Here is an 8,685-nt window from a genome sequence, read left to right as displayed (position 1 = left end):
TGGGCGGGTCTCTGGAATTAGCGGCAGTACCAACGGAGGCAGATCTGTAATTGATGTCTGAGTTTCACTGCTTGTGAAAGTGGTCTTACAACCAGATTGGTTGTTTTGCTCTGTTGCCAGGTTTTCATAACTTGGAATTGTTGAGGTACAACCAGCAGAGTAGTTGTTTGCAGGATGCCCAGCATAGGCATTTTCTGTTTCCGGCTGGCTTCTGTTTTTATACTCTGCAAGAGAAATCCTTGATGTTAAGGAAATAGGGTTCGATCAGGAAATATAGGAAGGTCTGGTAGTGGAAGTAATGGCGGTCTTCTTGGTGTTTCAGGAAATTTTGGTGGAAGATTTACGACGAAAGATGGTGAAGTGGTGATAGATGGTGATAAATGGTGTAGTGATGATAGATGGTGTACTGGTGATAGATGGTGTGTATCCCAGACGAGCCCCCAATTTGTAACAGATTTGTGTAATGTTTTCCCAGGTTCTCTAATAAACCGACGATTATTAAAGTCTATATATGTTTTATTACGTGATTTTTACATGTATTTTGTAGTTCACATTTACAATACATTTCAATAAGATATAAATACTTAAAATACGATGGTCATGTTTACGGTTAAATCCTTACCTTGTTAGTAAGATATAATGTTTAAGATAAAATGTAGAATATAATAAAGTCAACTATTTACTAGCGTTCAAATCCCCAAACTGCACTCTCCCAAACCCTAGAGCTTACGTATTTCTATCCCCAAAATGACGTCATAGGCCCGGCAGGGCTACCGGCACACCGGAAGTGACCCGGCGAGGAAAAACAAAATGGCCGGATCTACAAGAGTTATTTATAAAACGGAGATAGAATAAAAGGAAAGAAAGTTAACCAAACCCCTGAAATACTTAAGGACTAACAGTAAAATGACTACCGTCACGACAGCAAAAATATTGGCGAAGTTGACATGTATGATATGATGAGACGAATATGACGATAAACGAAAACAAAAACAGTGTGTAAAAGGCTTGCAATCAACATTAGTCACAGATTGGTACTAAACTTTTACATTCTATACACAATAAACACTGACGGAAAATTACTTTACAGGTTAGAGTTTATTCAATCGGTTATTGACGCCTTTGAGACTGAACAAACAGGATACAGGCAAAATAGGAATAGAAATGAATAAGCCGAGCACAAATTATAGAGAATCGAGAAACTAGAAGGATTTTTCCGAGTTTATATATATGAATTTCATTTACTTTCACATCATAGATTATGAAATTTTATGATACATGTTAAAAATCAATATACTTTTACGAAAGACAAGTTTTTCATTTTAAAATAGGATAAATTTCAATAAGACAAACGCAATAATGCGTGTTAGTATTTAAATTTAACTGCTATACTTTTATCTACTGATGTCCATTTCAAAACAAATTCATAATTTAGCACTTCGAATCACTATATATATAGAACCCCTCAAAAACGTGTTTTGTCGGCTGCACTAGAGAACAAACCTTAAAGCCCCTTAATCACAGACCATTATGTGCACACCACCACCCGTGTCTGTTACTTTGACGTTCCTTTGTTGCAATTGTCGAAGTCATATCTTGTGCAGTTGCATATTCAAATACCTACATTTGCCTTGGCGAAACATTTGTTTCTTTCCAGTATATTAAAAAATATAATAAATGCTCGCTGGTGATTTCTTCTTTAAATTTCAAACCACTAATTCACTCTTCCAATTTAGAACGTATGTAAAAGTAGCCTTACTGACTCAAAACGGTGCTTTTGATGTCATTGTTTACTTAATTAAACCCATTTAAATTTGAGGATCAATGCGCTCCATAGTATACTAATTTAGTATTTCCGGACAACCAGGGGTAATTTTTAGTAGTACTGATCGTTCGAAAGGCATGTTTTTCTAAGAAGTTTTAAACACGGGTTGACAATTGGCATGTAGACAGATGATACATGTACAATATTAAAAAGAGCTGTGAAAATTGCAAAGTTTGGTTGACTAGAAAGGAATTTTGAATAAGTGAAGTGATACCTTGTTTGGCTTTATACATATTTTTATATGAGCGTCACTGATGAGTCTATGTAGACGAAACGCGCGTTTTGCATACTGAATTATAATCCTGATACCTTTGATAACTCTTTACATGTACATACCAAGATAATTTGCCCTTTTTAAACAAAAATCTGAAGTTTGAAATTTGAAGCGGATATATGAAAATAAATTGAATTTATATTAAAGTTTATAAAAAAAAAGACTTTTTACAAAATAAAAAATCTTGACAAATAGAAAGTGAAAATAATCATTGTTTTCGCTAAGAAACCACCAGCATTATAAGAAATGAGGGTGTACTTCGATTAGATAATTAAAACTTCGAAGGTTACCAGCTGTCATAAGTACTGTACATTACACTACAAAAACGAAATTAATTGAATGAATATGACTTAGGTCCTTATCATAAATGTCACTGAGAAAAACAACTCAAGTTGATTTCAATAGTAATGTGTCCTTAAATGTCAATAAAACGTCAAATTATTTGCAGAGATGATGCATTTTCCACTCTATAATCGCACTTCGTGTAATTATTTCTCTTCATTTCAAAGGATAACAAATAGTATCTGGCAAAATCTCAACAAACTTAATCAACAAGTTTTTGTGTCTAAAATTGTCGAGGGATTAGAAATACATTATGTGATTTTCAGATTTGCTTATTTAAAAAGTATGCTTACAGTTACTTTCACTTTGTGATTCATAGAAGGCTGATGGCATTAATAAAGTCAGCCCCAAAAAAGTTTTTACATTTTTACTATCTACTCAGTAACCATAGCTGTCAATCTTCGATAAAGATAATACGATTTGATATTGACGAATGTAAGTGAAAATAAACTCATCAGAGATACCAGGATTAAAAATTTTAAAATACACCAGACGCGCGTTTGGGTAGCTTTCGTGGTAGCATATTTGTTTTTAGAATTCCAAGGATACATTTTTGCCTTGCAGGAAAAGTATGAGCAATTGAAATGTCAGCTATGACAAATGGGTCGGTCAACAAACCATTTATCAGTTACATACCCTCTGCCCCATCGAATGGTGTTTACCTATTGATACGTGCATGTTCACTATACGGAATTCATATACAGGATTGTGTCCATTACGCTTAAACTGCTCCAACAAAGTTATGAGAAGGATAAACAAGTTATAAGGATGAAAGATTGCGAATTACACTCCGTAAATTTAATAGCCACCATCACGAATTGGTTGATCTATACGATGTGTCTGTGTCTTAACTAACTATGGACATTTTTACTATCTATGTCATCTGCTCTTATAAGTACCGAACATGACCTATTCACGAATATGACTATTTTGCCAACTGTGAATTGCTGGTACGTGTCTCGGTATTTGTTCATCCAACATTCATGTATTTAGTTTTTGTTTTATTTGCAATTCTGATTGGATATTGTTTTGTCTTAGTTACTAACAAAAAATCAGACATCAATATTCTTTTAATATTAAAAAAAATGCATCACCTTTTCAAACTTAATCCATATTCATCTCTTAAAAATTTACCTGTGACGTCATTTTTTTGTGGGGTTGATACATTGGTGTAAATTAAAATCACAAAAACACTGAACTGACGCACCGTTCGTAAGTCGCCTTTTCTGAATCCAAATGACTATGGATAATCTCATTGATCGTACACAAAAATGAAAATAGTGTTACGTCATTGTTTGAATTTCTATTGTTTATAACGTTTTAAACCAATTATAACGTTTTGGTGTACGCTTTTCCAAATATTACCCATAATGCATTAGATTCCGAAACTGCGAATTCTATTCTGCTGTTTTGTTCGGGTATATGATTTGTCTTCAACTTATTCCTTTATAAACACTGTATGTTATGTGATTTACACATAAAAACCATACTGTTTGAAGCTTTATCTACCAGGAAAACTACGTATTTTTCATAGAGGTAGGACAGATTATTGACATTATTTAAGGCTTTATAGCTCAATGTACCGTGTGTATTCATAGATAAGTTCAGTTTTGTTTTATAAATTTTGATTTGTATGAACGATATCATAGGCATTACTAATTAGGAAAAGGTATATGTGTCTTCTTTTTCACGTTTAACTCATTGTTTTGTATAATCCTCAGATGAATTCATCAGTATTTTGTAGTTGAGTGTCCAATTCCGATACTTCACGTTACCTTGTTAAATGTAAACAATGTATCATTAAGATTATTAAAAAATGATTTTTCCAGCTTATATGAGGTATACCAACATTTAGATATGAATGATTGGTTCTAATGGTCAAATTCCATATATCGGTCGTCCCTAGGCCTGTTTCTGTATAATAATGTTTATTGGTTCACTGATAATATAGGTTTAATAAAAGTTAAATTCCGCATTTATTTTTGAGTCCCCCCTTTTTTCTTTGCATTCTGAACTTTGACCGTGTCTGTCATGTGACGTTGCCGTATTGTGCCGAAGCTTGTTCAAAATTGTTTTTGTAAAATCCAGTTCCATCCTCAACACAGATGAAACCTCAGAACGGAAAAAGGCAACCGCCTAATAGTTTACGATCTGTTGCAGAGAAAAATGCTACTTCTAAGCGTAAAAGACCAAATGTTAGTAAAAGTCGTGTGCATTCTGATCCAAAAAGACCCATGGCTCCTCATGGGAATCAAAACATTATTTCGACGAGTAGTCATTCAACTCAAGTTCTGGTAAACGCAAGCGGAGACGATGTGTATTATTGCCTCCAACCAAAACCAAAGTGACCGTGCGGATTTGGACCCTGTGACAGTAGTCATTCTTGGACCGTCATCTTCGAGAGTTCCGATGTCGAGTACAGATTCTCAGCGACCTGAATTGTACGATGTTACCACAACAGCCAACAGAAAAGCAGCCGATAATGATTCTAGTATAGTTTCCCCAAGTCGAGATGGTCCCATCGAGTCAGGATAGTCATGGTATGTATACGCATACAGGGGACCAAAATCAACCTCCCTTTTATCTTAGTAGGAGGCCCCAGTCGCTAATAACAGGCTTGCAATTCGCTAGTTATGAAATTTCCCTAGTTTATCACATTCCGGAAAGCATCCCTAGCATATTTGATCCGATTGGGGCTCATATTCCGTTAAAGATTAAGGAGAAAATTTGGCGAGGTGAGTTTATTCATTTAGGTGTATTGCTAAAATCTGCTTCAGTTTTGGGCTCTGATTCAACTTTGGATGGCGATTTTGTTTTGAAAGGAGGTGCCCTGACTGTGGTTAATAAGAAACCAGATTCTTTGAACAATATAGAAATTTGGACTTCGGTCTTTACGATTTATACATGGCAATTCTATTAGAGAAATGGCCTATGAAAGCCCAAGAGTATTTGAAATATATGCAAAGCATTCAATTAGCGTCTAGGGGTACTAATAATGGTTGGGCCGTGTACGATGATCAGTACCGACTAAAAAAATAGCGCTTTCCATCATCTTCCTGGGGTGTCATTGATCAGGAATATTGGGTTTTGTGGGGGGTGACGGGGAATGTCAATCAGTTATCTTCGAATTATCAATCAGCAAGGAATATGACTTAAATTAGCATGGCCTATACAAATTGATGTGTTCACATGTTTTATAGCTTACTTATCGTATTCTGGTTTAACATCATCTACAATCAATACATACATGATACTTATCCAGGCTTAGCCATAAATCATATTAAACTGACATTACATGTACTTTTATAGTTTCTAAATGTTAGAGGGAGTTCGAAGGAAGAGTTCCAAATTATCAGATATTCGCGCTCCTGTTATTTTAGAAATTTTGCACAAAATTATACGATCACTACCATCCGTTTGCTCCTCTCATGAATTTTGTCTGTTCGCTTCTGCATTTAGTCTTGCATTTTTAGCTTACCTGACCTGAAAGGTCAAGTGAGCTTTTCTCATCACTTGGCGTCCGTCGTCCGTCGTCTGTAAACTTTTACAAAAATCTTCTCCTCTGAAACTACAGGGCCAAACTTAACAAAACTTGGCCACAATCATCCTTGGGGTATCTAGTTTTAAAAATGTGTCCGGTGACCTGGCCATCAAACCAAGATGGCCGCCATGGCTAAAAATAGAACACAGGGGTAAAATGTATATTTTGGCTTATATCTTTGAAACCAAAGCATTTAGAGCAAATCTGACAATGGGTAAAATTGTTGATCAGGTCAAGATCTATCTGCCCTGAAATTTTCAGACGATTCGGACAACCTGTTGTTGGGTTGCTGCCCCTGAATTGGTAATTTTAAGTAAATTTTGCAGCTTTTGGTTATTATTTTGAATACTATTATAGATAGAGATAAACTGTAAACAGCAATAATGTTCAGCCAAGTGAGACCTACAAATAAGTCAACATGACCAAAAATGTCAGTGAACCCCTTAAGGAGTTATTGCCCTTTATAGTCAATTTTTAACAACTTTTCATCATTTTTGTAACTTGTACAAAAATCTTCTTTTCTAAAACTGGGCCAAATTAAACCAAACTTGGCCACAATCATTATTAAGGGTATCCATTTAAAAAAAGTGTCTAATGACCCCGCCTACCAACCAAGATGGCCGACATCAGTCACTACAGTAACAGGTGAGCGACACAGGCTCTTGAGAGCCTCTAGTTTTGCTTTATTAAGAATAGGTGAGCACACGGCCGATACGAGTACATATATCGGAACACACACAATTTTCTTGAATGATCTGTCATTGAAAATTTCAAATAATAAATATGAATTGCATTTGAAGATTTGTAGTTCGAAAGCTGATCAGAAAGGTACTTCAACGACTTTGGTTATTCCTTAAAGGGAAGCAGATCTTTGTCCTGTGAGCATGTTGCGTGCCTTTTGGAGAATAAGATATCCTGCTTCTGACAAACCCTTGTTTTAACATTTTAATGAGTCTCCATTGACTCGTTTTCAGTTTATTTCTATACTTAAGAAACCCCCTTTATTTTTGTGGCGTTAAAGACTCCATTCGATCACAATAGGGCTCTTCACGGTTAGTTCGGCCATATTGGATAGGGGGCAGATTTTCATAATAGAGGTAAAAATGGTGTGAAAAATACGGGAAAACATCATTAAAACAGAGCTGTTGCTTGGAAACACACATAGGATTTCCCACACTTTCATACCATTTCCACCTCCTTCCAAAAAATCTGCCCCCTATCCAATATGGCCGAACTAACCGTGAAGAGCCCTATTGTTTAGAATAGGCGGAGCGTCCCATTATAGCAGAATAGGAGCTTCTGATTCAGAAATTAAGACGTGGGGACGGGACGTTTGGTTTTCAGATGCATACACTAGTTACATTCGGATTTGATAGATTTATAGATACGAAGATTTTTGAAGCTGTATTTTAATATGTTTTGTAAAGGTTTAAACAGAACAGTAAGAATTTTGTCATTGTAGAACCCCGTCAAGTTTGGTCATGGGATCATCTTTTGTATATTGGGCGGCCAGAAGCGTTGAGAGAAGACCAGGGGTCAAAACTTGATTACAGTTAAAAGGTTATAATTTTCATTGGTATGGCCATCGAGTGATGAAATGGAAAAAAAAATGTTTTTATCAGTTGAAGATAATCTTAGATTGTTATCCACCTCAACAAATTTTGATCATCCATTTGGGTTCTAAGTTTTGGGTTTAATCAAAGGAATGCGATTACATGTGTTATTGCCAAATCTCTCCTTGGTGTGGAGTGAAGCCTCGTAAATACTGGCACTTGTCAGAAAATCAGGTGGCTATCAATTCGACTCGTAAACGAGCTAATGCAGCTGTTCAATATATTCATCATGGCCTTGTAATTTGCCATCCAAAAATAAAAGCTCAAGTTAGAGATTTATTCAGGCTTGACGGACCGTCGAGTATTTCCTAATTGAAGAGTCTATAAATTATATTTCAGTATGGTGTAGTAAACTCGTTTCGTTGGGGATGAGAGTGTATAGACCTTCTCATTTGGCGGGATTTGGCAAGATGACAGGGGGTTATGACCCTATAATTCTACGTTAGACCATATGTTACAATATGCTACTGTGGTACCACAGGGAAGTTGTGTTTTTTATAAACGGCTTTCTCTTGTTTACCAGAGTGGCCGGTTCATCACTGTTACCAGTTGTGAATTTTATCCTCCGAGGAATCGTTATTCGAGTTATGGCCTAGCGTCAGTGTTGGGTCGTGCTCCTCGTTCACTCTAATTTTCCTTAGAGGAAGTTTTGTTACTTCTGTTACCAGAAGAACCCTACTTGCCAATATTAAAAATGCCGGCGGTTTGTATCGTCTTGCCAGACCTCGTTTACTGTTTTTCCCCTGCGGTCGATATGATTCCACATAAGATTTCTTGGAATTATTTAGTATTAACTTGAGGAGTTGCGGAATGATTGCCTATGAGACAACTCAACTGTAAAAACAACGTTGGTATTAGCATCTAAAGGTACCCATACAACCTTCAACAATGAGCAAATCCGTTACGATATGCGGCCTGTTTTATTCCATAATATTTCTTGAATTATTTTAATCTTTAATTAATGTATTATCATGATGAGCTTTTGATAAAATTATATATAATGAATTTGTTGCATGGCACTCTTCACAATATAATAAAGAAGATGGGGTTTGATTGTAAATGAGACAACTCTCAACAATAGACCAAATGA

This window comes from Mytilus edulis, chromosome 4, assembly GCF_963676685.1.
Source record: "Mytilus edulis chromosome 4, xbMytEdul2.2, whole genome shotgun sequence".
Taxonomy (NCBI): domain Eukaryota; kingdom Metazoa; phylum Mollusca; class Bivalvia; order Mytilida; family Mytilidae; genus Mytilus; species Mytilus edulis.
This window is presented reverse-complemented; position numbering follows the sequence as displayed.